The 24969-nt window shown below is 39.4% G+C and overlaps 1 protein-coding gene across 1 annotated transcript in view; it reads right to left on the bottom strand.

The window, feature by feature from the left end:
• LOC125248872 (interferon-induced very large GTPase 1-like) overlaps positions 1-16907 on the bottom strand; it is a 28937-nt gene extending 12030 nt beyond the window's left edge. Inside the window, exon 1 of the mRNA XM_048161029.1 lies at positions 16754-16907. The gene's annotated coding sequence lies outside the window, so the exon portion shown is untranslated. The remainder of the gene's footprint in view (positions 1-16753) is intronic.
• Positions 16908-24969: the final 8062 nt, after the last annotated feature.

Genomic DNA, 24969 nt, shown 5'->3' with positions numbered 1-24969 from the left:
TATGAGCGCTGGTGTTTTCAATTCATCCTTGAAGTCGGAGGGCGCTCTCTGTGCATTTTTAGTCCACAAATTCATCTAAAAGAAGAAGAGGCTATTCCATGAATGGAGTTTCCAATTCATACTGCAGCCGGAGGGCGCTAAAGAAACAAAAACTCATCTAAAATTCATCTGTAGAAGAAAAGAAAACAGGAACTAACTGCATGTCTTCTAGAGCTCCCTAACCATGACTTTTACATCCAGATAAACACTTTTCAAGACAATAAATACACGATTGAGACGATGAATGCATGTATTGCCTCTGAATTTGCGTCTGCATAGCGCTGGCTCCGTGGGCGTGGCCGCATTAGCAGATAATGAGCTGAATCACGGACTTCTGACATGGCTTTCTTTTCATACAGATTACATAAACACAGAAGGTTTGTTTTCGATTTGACTTAAATGATTTAAAACCTGACATCTTAAGGTTTTTTTTAGACATAAGTTTAACTTTTCTGTGATTAGTATTCACTAAGTTACAGTTCATTTTCTGAGAACTATCAGATTGGACTTCGTTCAGAGGGAGAGGAGAAATCACGCATCATGTTAGTTTTCTTTATTTTACAAAAAACACAACATTGTGTTTTTACTCTGAGTGTATACAAATAAAAGAAGATATTCTATAGTTTCAATTGATATATTACTTATGTCTCTATGACAAAAAATGACGGAGTATTTTAAGTCTGTTTTGCTGCAATGTGAAAAAAACCTGCAAAACGCGCCGGCGCGTTTTCAGACCTCAGAGTGTTAAATTAGCAAAAATCTTAAATGAGTTTAGTGTAAACACAGATAGCAACGTGCGCTGTTTAGGTCTCACCTGCACTCACAAATGATTTTTTTTTTTTTTAGAATTAATTAATAATCAATACAATATGTTCACAGGACAAACTGATTAATTGATTATAATGTCAATATAGCATAAACAAGCATCTGCGAGGATGGTTGGGTATTCCCCCAAGCTTCTCTTCGGTGGGCCTATACATCTGTTCAGGACAGCTGCAGCTCCCTCTGTCATCTTTTGTGGAGGAATTTAAGGTGACAAAACGCAGAGTAGCCCTAAGTCTGAGAGATTACAAAGACGTCCAGATTAGGCAAGCAGGCATTACAACAAGATCTGGCCATAAATGGGCAGTCAACACAGCCATTATCGGCAACCCCTGCATAGGATATCAAGGCTTGGGGTCGACACATTTCCAACAGTTTGGGAATGCAAGCACAATGGTCAGGCGAGGTATGGTCCAGTTAGAAATCCGGGATCAAGAGGAACAGAGGCGTTTGTCCAGAGCAGTGGAACAAGCATCCCAGGGAGCCTGGACAAAACGGGATCTGCCTAAGTGTAAGATCACATGGGCAGAATTGTGGAGATTGGAGCCATACCGCATCTCCTTCCTGCTGCGCTCTGTGTATGACACCCTTCCTTCACCATCTCATCTGCACACATGGGGGCTTAGGGGCAACCCGTACTGCAAGCTCTGTGGTCAAATGGGACACTGGCACATATACTGTCAGGGTGCAAAACACCTTTAACCCAAATACGCTATAGGTGGCGCCATGACAAGGTACTCTTGTCCCTCGCTGACACAATAGAGCGAGAGAGGTGTAAGAAGAGCCCAAGTGGCACAGGTGAGAGGAAAACTATCAACTTCATCAAGGAGGGATCTAGGCTCTTTACAACTAATGCGTCAGCAAAACCCAACCTGCTGCAGGCCACAAACTCTTGGGAAATGAGAGTTGATGTCGGAAGGAGGCTGCATTTCCCAGAAGTAGTCCACACAGCTCTTCACCCAGATATCGTTCTGTGGTCAGATAAAGATCATAAAATCATACTAGTTGAGCTGACCGTACCATGGGAGGAGAGCTGTGAGGAGGCACATGAGAGAAAAGCCTTAAAATATCAGCTGTTAATCCAAGAGTGCAAAAACAAGGGGTGGCAGATATGGCTATTCCCTGTGGAAATAGGTTGTAGAGGCTTTCTTGCCAAATCAGCATGACGGTTGCTGTCAGCTTTAGGCATGGATGAGAGGAGCAAGAAGCATGCGACTCATAGGATGGGATGGGAGGCTGAATGAGCTTCATGCTGGATATGGAGTAAGAGAGAGAAAGAAAGCTGGAAGCCAGGAGCAGATGGGCAGTGATTTGGCCACCACTGCCGACCCACCAACTGGAGAGTGTTGTGGTTAAGGGTCAAAACACTCAAGGAAGGTTGGGTACCACCTGATGACAACTGCTGCTGGCAGAAAGCTACGGTTACCTAAACTGGTAACCGAAGAAAGCACCCAACAGGTGTATTCACAATATACCTACATCAAGTTAATCCAATTAACTGATCCAAACTTTCATAATTAATCATAACAAGATATGAATGATTATTAATATTTCCCTTTTGAGCTAATTTGCTACATTCTTGTTTATCATTTGTTAATAAAATGAATTTCATTACACTTGTGCCTTTCTTGTGCTGATAATAAGATAATAATAAGTAAGATGCTCTACCACCAGTAGAGTTGAAGGCTCCCACTCTGCCAATCAAACCGCTGTGTGTGACAGCAGTGGTTCAGGCCGGGGTAGCCCTGCAAACAAATAGGCTTGTTCCAGATGCACCGTTGCTGTGCAGACCAATTGGCATATGACATCAAAGTACCACAAGAGTGTTTGGAGAGCATACGACTACTTATGTTTCTGAATCACTCTCGTGGTACTTTGATGTCATACACCGATTGGTCTGCACAGCGCAGATGCATCTCGAACAAGCCTATTGGCTGTGTTGCAGGCTTACCACGCTGAACTGCTGAAAGACCTGGACCAGGGTCAGGGGCTCCCTGTTGAGGCGGTAATAGAACTTCGCCTCACCACTGATCTTGACCTCTGTGCCACCAAGCAAACTGCTGCTGCTGTGGTGGCTACGCAGAGGCATCTTTGGGTGAACCTTAGAGAAAGAGAGAAATGCCCTCTGAGCTCTTTGGCACCTCCATTGAGATGGTGGTCGGGAATTTCAGAGAGGTGAAGGCGCATTATTAATAATAATAATACATTTCATTTATAACGCACTTTACATTTCAACAAAATCCCAATTACAACTAAAAACAAAACAAAACAAAAAAACACAGAAGTAAAAAATAAAGCAAATGCTCTGCTAAAAAAGTGGGTTTTAAGGCCACATTTAAAAGTATCCACAGACTGTGGTGTCCTCAGATGGTATGGGAGAGCATTCCACAGAAAGGGAGCAGCTGAGCAGAAAGCCCGTTCTCCCATAGTACAGAGATTGGTCCTAGGGGGTTTCAGAAGATTTGCTGAAGCAGAACGAAGGATACATGTAGAGCATTGTGGAGTGAGGAGTTCCTTGAAGTAGTAAGGGGAGTCACCATAAATACACTGGTAGGTGAGCGCATTGCAGTATTCCAGTCTTGAAGAAACAAAGGCATGGGCAAGCTTTTCTGCATCTGCAAGAGTGAGCATGGGGCGGAGTTTGGCGATGTTCCTCAGGTCTTACACAGATGTTTGATGTGGTCTTCAAAAGACAGATGAGAATCCATTTTAACACCCAAGTTGGTAATTGATGTTGAAAGTGGAATATCCTGGCCAGAGAAGGTAATGCTATTAATTTGGTTTGGAGTGCCAACTAGGATGGCTTCAGTCTTGGAGCTGTTTAGCTGGAAGAAGTTTTGCTTCATCCATGCCTTTATCTCCTCCAGGCTTGTGGTCAAAGTGGAAGATGGCAGGGCAGCAGACGAGGTTGAGTTGGTCTTGACATAAAGTTGAGTGTCATCAGCATAGCAATGAAAAGAAATTCCATGCCGGCTGATGACATGACTGAGGGGAAGCATGTAAAGGATAAACAGGATGGGGCCGAGCACTGAGCCTTGAGGGACACCACAGGTGACATTGTGTGTCACTGATTTAACCTCTCCCAAGGTGACATGCGCAATTCTCCAAGTGAGGTAGGATGAGAACCAGTTATACACAGAATCGGAAAGACCAGTAGTGGAATGCAGATGATGAAGGAGAATGTTGTGATCCACAGTATCAAATGCTGAGCTCAAATCCAGGAGTATTAGGAGAGATGGGGAGCCAGCATCTACCATCATCAGCAGGTAGTTTGTGACCCTAACCAGGGCTGTTTCCGTACTGTGGTCAGAGCGGAAACCAGACTGGAATTTCTCATACAGCGTGTTATGTTTTAAATGTTTATATACTGTGCCGGTCCAGTCCACACCCCAAGCCTCTAGGGGGCCTGGCCCATCTTTGTTAGAGGACCAAAGACAGGGGCAGAGGGTGAGCATTGCCAACCACACTCTTCCTCCGAGTTGGATGTAGAGAAGATAGAAAAGTAAGTGGGATTTTATGGAAGTAATCCAGAGTAAACATGCTCAACATTCTCGGGTTGCAGAGTCCAAATATTATATGCCTCCTTCCTTCTTTTACCTCATCCCTCCACCCCACTCTGACTGAGGTCAGGCGGAGTGTGTTAGAGGCTTCCAACATGGGCTTACATCAGGCCCAGAGGCTGGACCTATATTCCTGACCTTTGATGGTTTTGGTACAGGATACTGATTGTGAGTATGTTGTTGGATATTGGTGTTTTAAGTGGACTGTAGATGGGCGTCCTCTTATTGTAGAGAGTAATTTTGCAGAGGTCTCCTCTCGGAATCCACCCAGGATGGCACTATCGATTTGTTGGCCCTCGTGAGCCTTCTCGGTATAATTACTTAGTCATAGAGTTCAGTCATTCCTTGTCTTGTTCTTACAGAGTCGTTATGCTGAGGTATGGCTGGGCCATAAGACGATAATGATAATTATCGTGATATAATTTTCCTTGATAAAATAAACACAATGTAAAATGTACAGTTCTTAGCATCTACTTTTGTCTAGTCGCACATCTGAACCTTATCTGAGCCTCACTGTTCATTTTATAGACAAAGACTGGAATCTTCATAGCAAGTACCTCCAAACATCTTACTTTCCTAAAGACCATACAGGTGAAATTATTGCCCAAAGAATGATTGAATCACTTGCGTGTAATATGTAATGCACAAGTATGTATCACAACTGATAGTGGTACATCTTCACTCAGCAAACTGACTCAACTCGAGTCAGTGTTTTGGACATTGACTACATTTGACTATTGGTAAGTTTTAGTCTCTGTTCTCCATTTAGTACAAAACAGTTGTATTAATAACAATAATCTAAATTATTATTATTAATTAATTGCAAGCAGCAATTAAAGGATGTGAATTACCTCTTGTCATCCAAGATGTTCATGCCTTTCTTTCTTCAGTTGAAAAGAAATTAATGTTTTTGATGGAAACAATCGCTAGATAAGACTCTTATTCCTCGTCTGGTATCGTTTAAAGATCTTTGAAGCTGCACTGAAACTGTAATTTCGACCTTCAACCATTTGGAGGCCATTGAAGTCCACTATAAGGAGAATAATCCTGGAATATTTTTATCAAAAACCTTAATTTCTTTTCGACTGACCAAAAAACGAAAGACATGAACATCTTGAATGATATGGGGGTGTGTAAATTATCAGGAAATTTTCATTCAGAAGTGAACTAACTAATCCTTCAAGGGGCCAAGCACAAAGAAGGCATGATAGTCATGCAGCCATGGTTGTGAGTGTCTGTCCAACTGCAACAATGAGAACTTAAAGTCATTATAAGATGATTAGGCTGAAAAAAAACATAAATACAATCACTCATAATATGATTTTATGGTTTAGCACTTTTGATCAATATGTGACGCTATGTCCAAACTGATGTGATGTGGTCACAGTAAGGTGTCAATGACACATGCAAAGTTTGGTGTCAATATGACAAAGCATTTCAGAGAAACAGCCTCAGAGCCTTTTGGCTTCATTCCATCGAATTTGTTGATGTGGTATATGAAAACTGCATCATCTATTGACATAAAAATCCATAACTTTTTGCTGGCATGATCTGAAGATGATCTGACATGAATTTGGTAAAAATCAGACCAACAGTCTAGGAGTTTGAAAAATATATATATATTTTTAAGAAAATCAAAATGGTAGACACAAAGCTTGGCCAACTATGGCAACATTGGTATCTGATTTCTCGGCATGACCCAAATAATCTATTAAGACCAATTTCATGACAATAGGTTAAATTAATCAAAAGCTATTAGCATTTGATTTAATTCATTATAACTTTTGACCACAAGGTGGTGCTGTCTTCAAACCTTTTGAGTACTTTCAGGGCATGGTGCTGATGGCACATACTGAGTTTTGTAATGATACACCAATGCATTCGTAAAATATAGAAATTTATATCATAATATTGTATTGTAGTTAATGGCAATTTCATGTTTTGTTCAATTATAGCACCACCAAGTGGTACAATCATGCCATTTTTTGTGTCCTCAGTGTGTGCCCATACATAAGTGTCAAATTTGGTGAAAATATCTCATTTTGTTTAGGAGTTACAGACATTTATATTTATGAGCACGTGAAAATGACATGAGCAAAAACTGTGAAAGTTGTTTAAATGCTAAATCACAATGTTGCACACACCATAGGTGAAACCTAGCATGTTTTGTATCGTTGGACTCAGCAAGGATTCAAGAATCTAAAGAGATGACCATAAGTCGACCACATAAGTTATAAGCATCTGAATAATTTGTCACCACTAGGTGGCGCTTATCCAAAATTTCTCAGACTCCTTCAGGACATTGTGCCGATAACCCACACCGAAAGTCATCAGAATCGTAAATCCTGCAGAATCATAAATCCGTAAATAAAGTTTTTTATTTTTTAACTTTCCAAAAAATGTATGTACATTTATATCACTATACTTTGTATTATATTACCTTTGCATCAGATTACAAAAAATAGTTAATGTTGCTGTGAGTCTTTCTAATACATGGTAAAATGTACATCTTTCTCTCTTCTGATTGCCATTATCAATCTCTATATTTTTCCTTCTTTTTGAAAGCTGTAAAAACACTATTGTGTAATTTTTCTTTTGCTATTTGAGCAAATGAGAATACAAAAACTATATTTAATGTAGTCTCTCATTCACCACAATAGAAGTTTACTCAACTATGACAACTTCAGCTTCTGAGAAACCTGGAAATGTGAAAAGTGTCAGTAGGTACCTACACACCTTCGGTGCTTGACCCCTGGTGATAATAACGATGATGATGATGATGATGATGATGAAAAGAAAAGAATTTTAAAAGAATCAATACTTTTTTTATTATCCCTTTGTTATTAAAGGATAGTGATTTAAGCATAAAGCAATATTTGAAACTGAAATTGATGCTGATTTAAATATTGAACTTTATCTTGTCTGTTCAGAACTTCAGTTGTTTTTTTTTAACATATTTCCTTACTCATACTTTTTCCTCTATTTCCTTTCCTTCCTCAGAGTGAGTGTGGAAGGACAAAAAGGTGGAACGAGCTTTCCGGCTATGTAAAAAAGTAGTGTAGAGTAGCCTTCTCCTTCTCCAGGAAAATGAAGAGAGACCTGCAAACTGGTGACAGAGTCACCTACCAGGTGTCATCTGTACAAAGTGTTTGGCATGCTGAACAGAATTAAGATTTCTTTATCGATTTTAGTTTTGTTCACTGACATTAACCTTAAAGCACTTTAACTTTGCATTTGCAGTCAGAGCCAAGTTACATGTATTGTGTCACATAATGGTTCTTAATTTTTCTATCAAGATGTTTATTTTTTTATATTCTATTTTATTCTATTCTATTTTATTCTATTCTATTGATTTTATTAGTAATATTCTACCTCAGTTTTGAAAAGTTGTTCACCTGTTTGGCTGTTTGGCATGTTCTGAAAATAAAGAGTAGTTTAACACCACAATTAACTGTCTGGTTTGTACAACTTTCACTCAGGAGCAAAACTCTGCCATTTGACATTTAACATGATAATTATCGATATTGACTGATATGTAAAATGTTATTGTGATAATTTTTTTTGGCCATATTGCCCAGTCTTCTGCTGAGACCTCCACTCTTTAGAGCTTTATAGGATAATAGCACTAAGTTGTATGGCTCTACACAAGCCTCCTCTGCTATAGGTCCTATTTTTTGGGGTTAGGTCTCCTCTTGTTTAGAGAGTTATTATGCTCAGTTTTCTTTTCAGAGCTCAGCCTGGGGTGCGTTTCCCACACAATGATGTAACTTGCTGCTTCACTACCATAGTACGATGCATCGTTGAACAAATCAAATAGCTAGTCACGAATGTTATCGAATCTGTATTGTCGCAAACCTGTCATTCAGCCATGTTGGTGAATGATGTTACACAGGTGGTGGAGTGATAACTTCTTTAAATGAATCCGTTTAAGATAGAATTAATGCTAGATGTTTTGCAATAAATTTTGAACATGGCATCTGAGGACTAATTCTCATTTTTCTCAGTTATTTGCTTTATTTCCAGATTCCAATCTTAGGCTTGTTCTTACGTACTAGAGCATATACGCACATGTGCACTATTCAAATACAGTGCTTGAAATCTCTTGACAAAATATGTAAATGACATTTGTATATATGCGAAATAAAAGATATACATTGTATTTAATGTCAGTTTGCTTATTTTGCTCAAGATAACGATTTATTAAGTCCACATGTCATAAAAACAAGAAACTCTGCTTCTAACCAGCTCAAGAGCCATCGTTCCAACCACACAAGTTTGCGATGCAATTTGCGAATGTTCCTTTGAACTATGGTTTCAGGAAACACCAAAGCTTTGAACTATGTAAGTAACAACAAAACTTGCGATGTTAGTTGGCTAACAATGCTCTATGAGCATCTCCAGAGTTTCAGTAGAAGTGTAGTTAAGTCTCTTTTTGCTTTAGAGAGTTGTTTTAACGAGATCTCCGATCCCCAGAGCTTCACTAAAATAGAAGTATCGGGTCAGAGGGCTTCTTTTGAGCCTCCTTGGTAAGCAGTCATAGCACAGAAAGTAGTTAGGCCTCCTCTCGTTTTAGAGAGTCATCGTGCTGAGGCCTCTGCACTTAGAGCTCTCCGTGTTGCTAGACTTCCTTTCGTGAGAACTCCACTCATCAGGGCTGCGTTCCCTGTAGTGACAGGCATCATATGTTTTATCCTTGGCCATATTTCCTTTAATGTGTTCTTAGAATACCATGAATCCTGAGATAAGCTGCCCAATGATAATATTTGATATGGCTTTCTTTCATTTGAAAGCCATGTTTTTAGCATCTGTAAAACTATTTTCATCCATCTTGAAAACATATCTAAATATATATATCATGGACTTTAGGAGGAGAAACCATGCCCCCTCACCCTTTTTTATTGGTGGTGTAGCTATGGAAATGGTACACAGTTTCAAATACCTTGGAGTTTATATCTCCAGGGACTTGAAGTGGACCATTAATACTTCAAACTGAAGGCCCACCAATGTCTTTATTTTCTTCGGAGGCTGAGGCAGACTGGCCTTCACCCCAGTTTTGGCAGCTTTTTACTGGTGTGTGGTGGAGAGTACTTTCACCTTATTCATCGCCACTTGGTACGGGAATTGTTCTGCTGTTGAGAAGAAAGCGCTGCAAAGAATTGTGAATGTGGCCCAGAAGATAATTGGCAGAAACCATTTAAGTCAGCAGGTGCAGGAAAAGTGCAGCTATAAAAGTGCAGTGTATCATGAAGGACTCCACTCCAGCCTTTGATCTGCTAAGGCAAAAGGACAGTGCTGGTGAGTTCCCTTTTAGGACAGGGAACTGTGACTCTGGATTAGCTCTGTTGAGTCATTGACATATGTCAACCATATGGCACTTGTTCCTTCAGCATGGTGGATTGGGAATATTAGCATCCTAGGATGCAGTGCGAGTTCCCATTTAAAAGGTAACGTTTCAGCTTATGATTGTAAGGGGAACAAGACAATGCGTCTCGTTGTCATGCTTCAGGCATGTCTGCCCATGTCTCCTTCATCCTGTATTTACAAGCTAAGTGTTTTATGGTGTTTAGTTCATCAGTTCATTTCTATGGTGTTGTTTTGATCTGGTTTCAATTATAGTTTGAAATGTTACTTTTCATTAAAAACTCTTGGGTTCGGGTTCTACATTTTCAGTTGTCAGTCTCTGTTTCCAAGCATATCTGACAAGCATAACTAGAGTATATAAGTATCTGACAAGCATAACTTGAAGTTTTAATCTTTTTCATTATTTTATTTATATTACTTTTCCAAGTCTTGCAATTTCCTCACTTTTAGATTCCTTTGTTCCTATGGGATATCACATGAATCTTGTAAATCATAGCATATTCTCTGTTAAAAATGGCAACATTTAATAGAAAGTTGAGTAGTTTGCTTCACTGAATATTACTGTTGTCAGTCACCAACCCGTCACCTCTGTTTTTTGTTTGTTTGTTTTTTTAGTGACACCCGTGTCACGTTTTTGTGTTTTGGTGAGTATTGGCTTTGTCATGTTTGTTTGGCCTGTCATGTTGGTAGTTATGTTATGAGCACATGGTTTTGTTTTAGTTTGCCATGTGCTCTTCTGTCAGTCTCTTGTCCTAACCCCTCCTCTCTTGTTATCAGTTCTTTTGCCTCACCTGCTTTCCCTCTGTACCCTCCTCTGTTCCTGTCCTATTTAACCTCCCTGTGTGCTTAGTTCTGTTTTAGTTCATTTTCTATTTTTCTTTTTTTCCAAATGGTTGGTCGGTTGGTCTAGTCCTGTGGTTTCCTGTTGGTCCGTCCTACCTGTGTTCCAGCCAGTCGGTCCAGTCTTGCCCAGCCCTGTCCAGTCAGTAAATCTGCCCACTATGTTGACTTTGTATTTATTGCCCTCTGTAGCCTTTTCTGTTTGCCCCTCATGGCTTCTTTTGTCTTGCCTTTTTGTAAATAAAGCCCTTATTTCAATCTGCATCTGAGTCCTTGCCATTTTCATTATCGGTACATGTGACAACTTGTGAGACAGTTATCAAATATTAAATGCTTAGCTATAGTTCTGCTCATAAGTTGACATACCCCTTGCAGAATATGCAACATGTTAATAAAACATTTAATGTTATTTTTATTTAGTACTGTCCTGAAAAAAAACATCCATGTTACATGTTACGTGTTACATCCATCAGCTGCAGTGCCCTTGATCTCCACTTGAGGGCACTTCTCTTGACTCCTGTGCTTTTACATTGTGAACTTAAAGGATTAGTCCACTTTTAAATAAACTTTTCCTGATAATTTACTCACCCCCATGTCATCCAAGATGTCCATGTCTTTCTTTCTTCAGTCGAAAAGAAATTAAGGTTTTTGATGAAAACATTCCAGGATTATTCTCCTTATTGTGGACTTGAATGGGCACCAAAAAGTTGAAAGTCAAAAGTAGTTTCACTGCAGCTTCAAATTGTTCAACATGATCCCAGATGATAAATAAGGGTCTTATCTAGTGAAACCAGTGCTAATTTTCTGAAAAAAAATTGAAAATTATATAAGTTTTAACCTTAAATGCTCATCATGAACTAGCTCTCTTCTTCTTCTCCTCTATTAGAATTCCAGCAGTGTAGACGCTGCTAAGCGTATTACTGCCCTCCACAGGTCAAAGTTTGAACTAATTGTTATATACTATTGAACTTGCATATTGCATATAAAAATTAGTTCAAACTTTGGCCTGTGGAGGGCAGTATTAGGCTTAGCAGCATCTACACTGCTGGAATTCAAATAGAGAAGAAGAAGAAGAGAGCTAGTTCAAGATGAGCATTTCTGGTTAAAACTTTCAATTTTTTTCAGAAAATGAGTAATGGTTTCACTAGATAAGACCCTTATTTATCATCTGGGATCGTTTTGAACAATTTGAAGCTGCAGTGAAACTAGTTTTGACCTTCAACCGTTTGGTGCCCATTCAAGTCTACTATAAGGAGAAAAATCCTGGAATGTTTTCATCAAAAACCTTCATTTCTTTTTGACTGAAGAATGAAAGACATGGACATCTTGGATGACATGGGGGTGAGTAAATTATCAGGAAAAGTTTATTTAAAAGTGAACTAATCCTTTAATTTTCCAGTGTCCATTGCCTCTGCTCATGATTGTTGTGATTAAGTTCAGCTGTGTCTCCTTATTTTGTTAAGCCTTGCCTATTTAAGCCCTTGCATTTCTGAATGCTCCAGAAGGAAACATGGGTTGTAAATCTTTTTTTTTTCTTCTTCTTCATTTAGCACTGTCCTTTAGAAGTTACATGAGTTATTTGCATGTTTCCTAAAGACAAAATAAGTACAATTTACCCAATTGTCCAGTTAAAAAAAAAAACTTCCACACACTTTTTCACCATTTAAACTAAAGCACCACATTGGAATTCGCATTTTGTGAATGGTGAACCCTGCCTTCTTTGATTTTGACATTGATGAGGGCTGTTAGACCACTAAGACAAACCAGCCTAAAAATATAATTTTTAAAACCTCATAGGAGCGGTTTGTAATGGAGTGGAGCAGAGCAGCATCAAGAATGTTTGATATTGGGGGGGAAATTTGGCCACTTCTAATTATTGGGACTGAGGGACTTGTCCCCCTCACTGTCTCTGGTGGTTACAGCCCAGGGGTCCATTCTTCATACGTGGTTTACTCAATTAGCAGGATTTCATAGTTGACGATTTGACATGATCCAATATTGTTAGGTTCTTCGAAGACTTGTTCACAACCTTTTCACAAAGCTGCTGAGACAAACTTTTACTAAGGAATAGAGAGAAGTCTTAAGCTAAAAGAAAGGTTGGGGTTGACCTTGTGATGTCAACACACTTACTAACTATGCACACAGTGATTGGGTGATAGGGGAGGGGTCTCTGTCACCGATTTAATCATAGAAAGATTGCAGAACAAGGTATCGTGTTGCCATATTCAAATACAGATTTTAAAGTAAAATTTTTCCCATATTCAAATAAAAAACATTAAAAGATTTTAAAATGTAGGCTAAGTGTCACTAATTAAACAAGTATATGTTCAGCTAATTGTCAGCCTCTTACATGTCTGCATCTCATAAACAATTAGCTGATATGCATATAAGCAGCCTTTTAATTAACAGACTAAAATAATCATGGCTGATAGTAAGATGTGTAAGCGTAAAAGAAAGACAAACTGGACGCAAGAACAGCTCTTACTTTTTGACCAATGGCAGAGGACATTATTTTAGGTAACAGGACATTATTTTCAATTTGACTGCAATGTTTTATTCTCCATCATTCAGTGCACGTTGCCTAAACATAAATGAACCTTATGTCATTGCAGATTAAAATCTATAATTTAAAATATTTATTGCATTTATTAGCAGGAGTCTCAGCACCCAAAGCTCTATTATCTGTTACCTCACAACTGATGCAATGAAAGATTGTTTAGAAGTTGTGAAGAGTTTGACAATTTCACTGAGAATCAATTCATCAGTTTTGATCAACAAGCCATGTGCATTTAGTCATTGTACAAATTGTAGACAATTGTGCTTAATCTTTTTGCACATATCAAAACACATGCAGTTTGCTTAAATCAATAAGAAATTAAAATCTTATAAACCTTGGTTAAGCAATAATTTAATTATTTAATAAAAATAAATATTTATAGTGTTAATTGAATTTATATTTATAGTGTTTATAGTGTTACAACACTAACAGTATCCTGAAAAGACATCCATCAGTCAAGCTGTTACACTACTAATGTTTGCTAATCAATTTATCTTGTGTAGACAAAATACTTCCAAGGCAGTCACATAGTAAGGTAAAAAGCCTTTAATGAACTGGGTTTAAATCATTAAATCATACAATCACTGACTACAAGCCCTGCCACAGGTCTGTGAAGACAAAAATCTACCAGATGCATTCAATCAGTTCTATTCACGGTTTGAAATGCAGAATGACACACCTGCACAAAAACTGCCCACACCTCCCACCGAGCAGGTGCTCTGTCTGTCTCCAGCCGACGTAAGGAAGACCCTATCTAGGATTAACCCACGCAAGGCAGTGGGTCCTGACAACATACCTGGCCGTATACTGAGAGACTGTGCTGCACAGCTGACAGATGTCCTAACAGATATCTTCAATACCTCACTGAACCAGGCAGTCATCCCCACATGTCTCAAGTCCACAACTATCATACCGGTACCAAAGAAATCACCTGTGTCCTGTCTAAATGACTACCATCCCATAGCCCAGGTGGAAAAAAAAGTACACTTCTATAATATACTTAAAGTGCTCTATTTTTGTGCACTAATTTTGTACTTCATATACTAAAAATTCTCCTTTAGTACTACTTAAGCTCATCTTAAGAACATCTAAGTGTACTCAACTGTGCAATTTTGAGACAGCATGAAATATAAACTACAATGTACTTTTAATATACTATTTCTGTATTTAAAAAATTTATTTAGATACTACTTATAGTACATTTGAACCCATAGTATACTACAAGTGGTAGCTAAATATATTTTTTTAAATACAGAGATAGTATATTAAAAACACATTTTAGTTCATATTTCATACTGTTTTAAAATAGCACAGTTGAGTACACTTAGATGTTCTTAAGATGATCTTAAGTAGTACTAAAGGAGAATTTTTAGTATATTAAGTACAAAATTAGTGCACGAAAATAGAGCACTTTAAGTATATTATAGAAATGTACTTTTTTTCACCTGGGAGCACTGACTCCAATCATGATAAAGTGCTTTGAGAGATTAGGAACCACAGTTTCCACAAATCCCTTCACTTGTTTGGGATATTCTCTTTTATTATGGATGGCAAGGGCAGTGACTGTAACATTGAGCATATTTTTCAGTATTAAATGCGTATTTATACCGATTTCATTAGGCTCTGGAAATTCTTCAAAAAGATCACAAAGGATGGCCAACTCTTGCATCATCAGAACAGGGTGTTCAATGCACCACCGTTTCCGTTTAAAAAACGTTTTGTCGGGGCGGAACACAGCCCAGCTGTCTCTGATCATCTATTGATCATTATTTGTTTAAAATCCCCTGTAGTAAATTATTTTATCACTTAAAACTCATCTTTGATCACCAAAATGACATTTAAACATTTCTTTCCCCGTGAAAAAAGATTCTTCATGCCTTAAAATAGCTTGAATATAACTCTACACCCTTGCCTAATTTAAGGCTAATATATGGTTTGATTCATTCCAGACCTAGCCAAAATAAGAATTTAAAATAGACTGAATAAAGCTTTCTCTGAACTTGACATGTGATGCCACACTGACTGACATATGCACAGGAATTATGGTCACACGCCCAGAGCAATATTGTTTTCGCTATGTTTTATAGTATTAAAATATTTTGAAGGTCAAAAACATGAGCTTTATTGGCTTTAGGCTACTTCAAATCAGCTGTCACTTTATTTTGCCATGATATGCGCTCACACACTTGGCACAGCTCCAGATGGTTCTATTGGACACATAACAATTAAAATTATTAGCCTTTTGCTTGACTACATTATCAAACAGCTAATAATAAATATATCTCAGAGTCAGATGGCTGAATTCTAACAATCAGTATCCCAAACGCTTTGAACAACTCAGAACGTCAGTGGAGAAAGGCAAATGGTTCATCATTACACCATAATATACATCGCTATATTACTAAATCTACACAATTTTTCATATCAACAGAAAGATAACCTGGCTTCTCTCTTCTGCTTCAGAGCGGTCATAATTAATGATATGCTAAGGCCTGCCGGCACATGTTGTGACTGGTTACAAGGTAGTCTGTGATTTCAAGCTGCAGGTTTTAGACTGTCTTTGGTTTACTGCAGATTCAAACATAAAATACTCAGCAATGGTGCTGACTTATGAATTTGCACATGGTTTGTCTTAAAGCATATTAAAAACACTACATAGACATAAAACAACATTAAAAACTTGATTTTCACCACAGGGGGCCTTTAAGAATACCTGTTTGAGCAATTGATGTGTCCTGAAGAGGGCTGTTTCAGAAATGCGTAGTTCTACTTTTAACTTGTTTTAATGATTTAAGCCCAGTTCATTAAAGGCTTTTTACCTTACCATGTGTGTCTTGGAAGTATTTTGTCTACACAATTTGATGTTTACCTCCATCACATCCAATGTGCACCAGTGGCTATATAAAGACACCCGTGTAGCACTCTCTGCTTCTGTATTTTGCAAGAATCAACTAATCTTGTTAAAAAAAATATTTTTAATCCAAGCCCCATTATCACCGCAATTTAACATTTTAAATCAAAACAAATATAGAAATACAAAATAATATTAATAATAAATACTAATAAAAAAATAGTTTTTTTTTTACTTTTAGGCAATATTTGTGGGTTCAGTCGATGTATATGTCAAAATCAGCTAAGGGGTATTAATAGAAGGATCTGCATTTTCATGGGTTTACCTTTTTTTTTTATAAGAGACAAAAACAACCATCAAAGCCACTAATTTCCTGATAGAAAAATTATATTGATTTTCAAAAGCTAAATGTAACTTTTCAGTCTCTGAGTAACATGTCATTTATTTAAGCCACAAAATAAACTTTCCGTAACATTCTGTAACAATAAACATAAATAAGTATAATAAACTACGCAAAAAGCATTCCAATCATCTCCAGCACATTTTATAATCACTCAAAAATATTCAAATCAAACGTCACTCACACGTTATTATGTCCAAAGTTAAAAACTTAGGTTGGCTGTTGTTTGGAATATTAGAACTAAAAACATAGATTATAACACACTCATGAGATACAATCACTTCACTCAATACTTTCTGGCTAAAAAAACCCCAAAAAATTACCTTACAATCCATCTGTTTTCAAATCCACATCCTTTGAATATGACAACATTGTTGTCTTGTCATAAAATAAGTGCACAATACACAGTAATATTTATGAGAGGCAGAGTCCCAGCGAGTCACGCTCACGCATTTCCTGTAAAACCCACCCTACCAGAAGTTTTCACTGTGTCGTTGCTTTCTGACTTTTTCCCCCTCAGAACTGTAATATAATCTCACAATTGTGAGTTATAAAGTCAGACGTCCGAATCAGAATTGTGAGATGAAAATGTTGTAGGCTATGTTTAAAAGTTATCTATGTAAAATGTTAAATATTAATATTAAAGTTTATTATTTCATGCTGTAACTGCTAAGTATGTGTGTCCCCTATGAACTGCATATGTGAATGTTATGTAGACTTGCTGTTTACATTAAATTCATGCTTTAATAGTAGACTAATCATTGCAGGATTCATTAGTCCAGTCTTTGACTTGAACGTTTGCGACAAATTCTAACCCCTAAACCTACCCTACAACCTGACCTTAACCAGTGAACACACACCCTTTGCTCTCTGGGTAACCAGCTCTTTCTGTGTCTGCCAGTCTCGATGGCTAGACTGTGCTCACTGAGCCTGTACTTGGTCAGGATTCGTCTCTGCTTTGTGTCTTTGACACTTTGGAGATATTCTTCTAATTCATAATTTGATTTTAGAGTTCGATAGAATTGTAATTTGCTTTGTGTTTTAGTTTCCTCATCCCAATGTTCCAGATATGTATTTTTAGATTGTTTGATAATTTGGTTTATTTTGATGTTTGGAGAATAAGTGCTTGTCTGAGACTGGTTAGTGTTAGTACAGTTAGTCAGGTTAGTAAGTCTCAGAACCAGCTGACTGAGGGGACTCTTTTCGGGGTTCAGTTCTTGGGTTTGTAATGATTTAAAATGTAGCGATTCTGTGGGACTTGATATATATATATATATATATATATATATATATATATATATATATATATATATAGGCGTAATTTGCGGTTGGGACAGGTGGGACACGTCCCCACCACTTTTCACCAGGGTCGATATTGTCCCTACCACTTTTTGAAACATCTTGCGGCATGGATGTACCTAATACACATGAAACATCTCCAGTTGACTAGCAAAGCATTCATTTCATTCGTTTTTTAAATAAGAGGTGAACTAGCGCTGGAAGGTGTTGTTTTTGAAACCAAGCTGAGCGTTCGTTGATGTTGCCGCTGTTATCAGAGGCATGCAACTGTGCTCTTTTGGCGCCCATACACAGTCCACACGTAAGAGCGCTTTATCACTGAACGCAGGTTTTAAAGGTGCCCTAGAATCAAAAATTGAATTTATATTGGCATAGTTAAATAACAAGAGTTTAGTACATGGAAAAGACATACATTGAGTTTCAAACCCCATTGCTTCCTCCTTCTTATATAAATCTCATTTGTTTAAAAGACTTCCGGAAAACACGAGGATCTCAACATAACACCGACTGTTACGTAACAGTCGGGATCATTAATATGTATGACCCCAATATTTGCATATATGCCAGCCCATGTTCAAGGCATTAGACAAGGGCAGCCAGTATTAACGTCTGGATCTGTGCACAGACAAGGTAAGCCAGCAAGAACAACAGCGAAAAATGGCAGATGGAGCAATAATAACTGACATGATCCATGATAGCATGATATTTTTAGTGATATTTGTAAATTGTCTTTATAAATGTTTCGTTAGCATGTTGCTAATGTTAAATGTGGTTAAAGTTACCATCGTTTCTTACTGTATTCACGGAGACAAGAGAGCCGTCGCTATTTTCATTTTTAAACATCTGCAGTCTGTATAATGCATAAACACAACTTCATTCTTTATAAATCTCCCCAACAGTGTAGAATTAGCCGTTAGCCACGGCGCATAGCCTCAAACTCATACAGAATCAAATGTAAACATCAAAATAAATACTTTACTCACATAATTCGAAGCATGCATACAGCATGCATGACGAACATCTTGTAAAGAGAGCTCGTGTGGCAGGGAGCGCGCCATTTAAAGGGGCGGCGCTGCCAAAATCAGTAGTTATTGATGCCCCAAAATAGGCAGTTAAAAAAATTAATAAAAAAAAATCTATGGGGTATTTTGAGCTGAAACTTCACAGACACATTCAGGAGACACCTTAGACTTATATTACATCTTGTGAAAAAGCATTCTTGGGCACCTTTAATAGAGGGTATGCACGTGACGTCATCGTCGACCATTATGGCTGCAGTCACGTCCACTGAGTGGCACAAAGACTGAGTGGCAGCATTGGTTTTTAGCGTGAATGCCGCGAAAAACACACAAAACACATCCAAAACAGGAAAGAGCCTTGTGATTGACTGAACAAATAGCTTTGACACAAAACCCTGAGGTATATATTTAAAGACTGCCGAAAGCTACAGAAAAAAAAGCAAACGGATCGCTGCAATTCACAGAAACAACTGGACTCCAGGCAGAGAAACATGGATTTGCAGTTATCATTTTGTCAAATTGTTGGATTTTGAGGTAAAATCATACCGTATTGTATTGTTATATATTGTGTTGACAACTCATCAATTAAATATTTACTATCTTATATTCTGCATAATTTGGTGTTTTTAAATAAACACTGACAAAAACTATATAGGGCTGGACAATATGACGATATAACATTGATATAAGTGATTACGCGGATTTAAACCTACCTATATTGTGGTTATATAAAATATTTACAGGCAGATTTGCTTTATGTAATTCCCCGGCGTCAAATCAGGCACATATAAATGTCAGGAAACACGACTCCTGGGTGCATGTCAATATCCATGGATTAGGTTTATTTGACAAGTTGTAAGGAACACATTCAATTCCAGCATTTAGAGTAATTCGTTTGTTTTTCGCTCGTTTTTGTCACAGACACGTCAGGTTCCAACGTCACCCAATCACAGCGCGCACCATCCCCAGAGTACTGATCACCGCCACCTGCACCTCATCACTCCACTCATCAACTGCACTATAAAGCACACACTCACACAGCACTCTTATGTCCGGTCTCGTTCGCATATACTCCTGGTTATGCTTACCTCAAGGACTCCTCTTCGTATACTCACCTGTCTCCAGCGTGTCTCCTTCCCTCTGTGTGCCTCGTCTGCTGTGTGGGTGTGTCTCCGTCAGCTCCCAAGTTCTCCAGCGATCTCCAAGCTCCATTGTATCTCTACCTGCAACAGAAAGGACAGTAACTATTCTTCATACCACCAGTTCCACATTCTCTACAACCAGTTTACTCACCTGTGTGTTTCCCTCTGCTCTACTGTGGTCAATAAAACAACCGTTACCTGTAACATCTGTGTCTGTCTCTGGTGTACCGTAACAGAAGACCGGACCAACACCGAAGACCCAGTATGAGCCAACCCGACCCCTTTCAGGAACTGGTGGATGCGCTTCGGCGCACATTGGCCGTCAATCCACCGCCACCATCTCCAGTCACTGTCCCTTCACCTGCACCAGCACCAGCGAACACCACAGGCAATGTCAACAGCTCTCCTTCATTGCCGCCGTACGCCAGTCCCATGGCCAAACCGGCGCCCTTCTCAGGATTGGCGGAGGATCTGCTGCAATGCACACTGGTCCTGGAGATGCAGCCACACCTGTACCCGAGTGACACCTCCAAGATAGCGTTCATCATTTCACAACTCAGCGGCAAAGCATTAAAATGGGCCGATTCCATCTGGCCCCAGCGGGGCGCTGTAACCCAATCCTACTCAGCGTTTATTTCCCACTTCCGGGAAGTGTTCGGGAAACCGATCACGGATTCTTCAGCTGGTGAGAAACTTTATAATTTAAGACAAGGATCAATGTCCATTTACGATTATGCTTTGCAATTCAGAACGCTTGCAGCACTCAGCGGATGGAATGAACAAGCCCTGATAACAACCTATCGCCAAGGATTAGAACCACGGGTGCGGCTGCAACTCGCTGCATGCGAGGACTCCATCGGCCTAGAAAAGTTCATCCAGCTCTCCATTCGCTGCGCCACTCGCATACAGGCGTGCATCCAAGAGCACCAGGACCAGTCTCTTTCCAACATGCTCCTCTGCCGATCCGAACCTGTCAGCACTCCAGAACCAGCCCAAGAACCTATGGAAGTGGAAAACTCTCGTCTATCTTCTGAAGAACGCCGCCGGCGGCTGACCCTTCGTCTCTGTCTCTATTGTGGTGATGTGATTGCTGCATGCCCCACACGACCGCCGCGACCCCTGGTGAGTGCTATTATTCCTGCCACTCGTAAAATGAAACCACTCACTACTGTCGTCAATCTTACTGCCGCCAATGTCTCCCTTACAGTGGTCGCGCTCATCGACTCGGGGTCCGCCGGCAACTTCGTCTCCGGCGCCATCTGTCGTCAACTATGTATCAAGACCACTCCGTCTCCGACCATCTACAAGATCTGCTCAATAACCGGCCGACCCCTGAGCCATAAGCGCGTCCGCACCGTGGCTGGACCAGTCACCCTTCAAGTTGGTTTATTGCACCAAGAGGAAGCTCATCTGCTGGTTCTGGAGGATTCCACCGCTGACGTGGTTCTGGGGCGCCCCTGGTTGGAGCAGCATAACCCTACCATCTCCTGGAAGACGGGCGAAATCCTGAAGTGGGGCGACACATGCTTCTCTCGCTGTCTGGCTGAACTTCCTGTTCCACCATCTCCTTGGCCTGACCTCTCTCTCTGCGCCACGTCCATCGAAAGTCCAGTCGAACAACGCTCCGTCGACATCCCCAAGTGTTACGCCCCCTTCAGCGATGTCTTCTGCCCACAACGGGCTTCCAAGCTGCCTCCACACCGGCCATGGGACTGCGCCATCGACCTGCTTCCTGGTGAACCAGTGCCTAAGGGTAAGATATACCCTCTTTCCATCCCGGAGGAGAAGGCCATGGAGGATTACATCAAGGAAGCCCTCGCCCAAGGTTACATCAGGCTGTCTACTTCCCCTGCTGCTTCCAGTTTCTTCTTTGTGGCTAAAAAGGACGGAGGCTTGCGGCCATGTATTGATTATCGCTCACTCAATAGGATCACAGTCAAGTTCCGTTACCCCCTTCCTCTCGTCCCAGCGGCCCTGGAACATCTCCGTGGTGCCACTGTGTTTACGAAGCTGGACCTCCGCAGCACGTACAACCTCATCCGGATACGCGAGGGGGACGAGTGGAAGACCGCCTTCATCACCCCTACTGGCCACTACGAATATTTGGTTATGCCGTATGGACTGGTCAACGCCCCCTCCGTATTCCAGGATTTCATACATGAGGTGCTCCGGGAGTTTCTCCACCGCTTTGTCCTAGTTTACATCGATGACATACTCATTTACTCCCGGAGCCAGGCCGAACATCGCCAACACGTTGCGGAGATCCTCACCCGTCTTCGCCAGTTCAACCTGTTCCTCAAGGCAGAGAAATGCACCTTTCACCAACCTTCCGTCTCCTTCCTGGGTTACAACATAGACCACAGTGGCATCCGGATGGACGAGAGGAAGGTGGAGTCCATCACCAACTGGCCAGAACCCACCACCATAAAAGAACTCCAGCGCTTCCTCGGATTCTCCAACTTTTACAGACGATTCATCAAAGGTTACAGTTCCATCACCCATCCACTTACCAGCCTGCTCCGTAATTCGCCCAAGTCTCTGTCCTGGACCCCGGCAGCCACCAACGCCTTTAACCAACTCAAAGAAGCCTTCACCACCACTCCCTTACTCGTACATCCAGACCCAGAGAAGCAATTCGTCGTTGAAGTGGACGCTTCAACAACTGGAGTGGGAGCGGTGTTATCGCAGCAGCAGGGGACGCCAAGTAGACTCCATCCATGCGCCTTCTTCTCCCGCAAGCTCAGCCCGGCGGAAGTCAACTACTCCATCGGTGACAGGGAACTTTGTAAGGCCCGCCTAATGGGTCCAATGACTATGATAGTGGAATTTAGACTTGGTCTGGATGCGTTAAAGGCAAGTAGCAAAGAGTCTAAATTACTAGTATATTTACCAGTGGTATAAATAATTAAATATATCACATACTTAACACTCTGAGGTCTAAAAACGCGCCGGCGCGTTTTGCAGTTTTTTTTTCACATTGCAGCAAAACAGACTTAAAATACTCCGTCAATTTTTATCATAGAGACATAAGTAATATATCAAATGAAACTATAGAATGTCTTCTTTTTTTGTGTACACTCACAATCAAAATAAAACTTTGTGCTTTTTAAAAATAAATAAAATATACAGGGTGTGCTGTCCTGCCATCTCCGGCTCTGCAAACATCATTCTAAAACGTCACTAAAAGTAACTAAAATAGACGGCTTATACATGCTACATGGACATGAGAGATATGTCTTTGCAAAGCTTTAAGTGTCTACTTTTAAACGAAACAAATAAATTAAAAAAAAAATATTCTCCCTTTATGTAATCAGTATAAAAGTAAAGAGAGGTACTGTTTCTCTAGGGTGTGCTGTCCTGCCATCTCCGTCTCTGCAAACATCATTCTAAAACGTCACTAAAAGTAACTAAAATAGACGGCTTATACATGCTACATGGACATGAGAGATATGTCTTTGCAAAGCTTTAAGTGTCTACTTTTAAACGAAACAAATAAATTCTAAAAAAATATTCTCCCTTTATGTAATCAGTATAAAAGTAAAGAGAGGTACTGTTTCTCCTGTCTTACCTAATTATCTTTAATGTGTGCCCGCCCACGCGCAGAGCGCTCTATTCATTATATAAAATGTGCTAAGGCGATCTATGCAAACTGTAAACGCCCCTAACAGCGTCTTAAAAAGCATCAAGTTTCATCAGATTCATTCGCTTTCCTGCGCGTTTGGAAGATGGCACACTACACAGGTGAGCAGGCTCTTCAGTGGTCCTGGACAGTGAGGAAGAGTTCACATTTCCTCGGAAGAAGAACACGACTCTGACGATGAACGTCTGTATTTTGAAGAGCGACTTGATCCAGCTGAAGATACAGTTTCTGATGAGTAAGTGATTTAGTTTTACTTAAATTATTTGACGTGTTTTTTCTATATAAGCGTACATATATATTTGCCTTATATTTACATCTAGGCCTATCTATATAACTCTATATAACTTTATCTCATAAAAATGCTTATAAATAGAATGCTTTTCTGTTGATATACTTAAATTATTTGACGTGTTTTTTTATATAAGCGTACATATATATTTGCCTTATATTTACATCTATCTATATAACTTTATCTCATAAAAATGCTTATGAATAGAATGCTTTTCTGTTGATATTCGACTTGTTATTAATATGCATAGATACGTTGGATACACGCGTTAGATCGATTAACTGCATGCAGTTGAATAGCATATTATGATAGACGTGAATGTGCTAAAATATGCTTGGTTGTGAAATGCGCGAACGTGTTGCTATTCACTAAATGTGCTAACTGATATAGCAGACTGTAACGTTTACACATTCGCACACTTTGTCCGGTAATGGGCAATTGACAGACATATACAGCATGCTTGTATACCTGTTAATTTCCTGTCCGTTATGCATAGGTAATGGTATGAGAGTAGTATCTTATATGCTAATAATAACAGGTTTTTTTTTTTTTACAATTTGTTTTTTTTAGGAATGTGGATCCATCACTCTCACATTCACCTGCAATTCCCACTAAGAGGGCACCCAGCAACACAGGCGGAAATGAGAAAGAGTAAGTACATGTTCACCCACTATATGATAGGCCTAATACACTACCGTTCAATAGTTTGAAATCGGTATGATTTTTCATGTTTTTAAAATAAGTTTCGTCTGCTCACCAAGGCTACATTTATTCAATTAAAAATACAGTAAAAACAGTAATATTGTGAAATATTATTCCAATTTAAAATAACTGTGTACTATTTAGTCTACAGTGTCACATGATCCTTCAGAAATCATTCTAATATGAGGATTTGCTACTCAAGAGACATTTATTGTTTACAATTGTTCAGAAATGTTTCTTGAGCTGCAAATCATCATATTAGAATGATTTCTGAAGGATCATGTGACACTGAAGACTGGAGTAATGATGCTGAAAATTCAGCTTTGACATCACAAGAATAAATGACTTTGTGAAATATATTTAAATAGTACACAGTTATTTTAAATTGGAATAATATTTCACAATATTCCTGTTTTTACTGTATTTTTAATTAAATAAATGTAGTCAA

Source organism: Megalobrama amblycephala, linkage group LG16 (genome assembly GCF_018812025.1).
Source record: "Megalobrama amblycephala isolate DHTTF-2021 linkage group LG16, ASM1881202v1, whole genome shotgun sequence".
Classification (NCBI taxonomy): Eukaryota; Metazoa; Chordata; class Actinopteri; order Cypriniformes; family Xenocyprididae; genus Megalobrama; species Megalobrama amblycephala.
The sequence above is the reverse complement of the archived record's forward strand: the minus strand, read 5'-3'. Positions and strand labels throughout refer to the sequence as shown.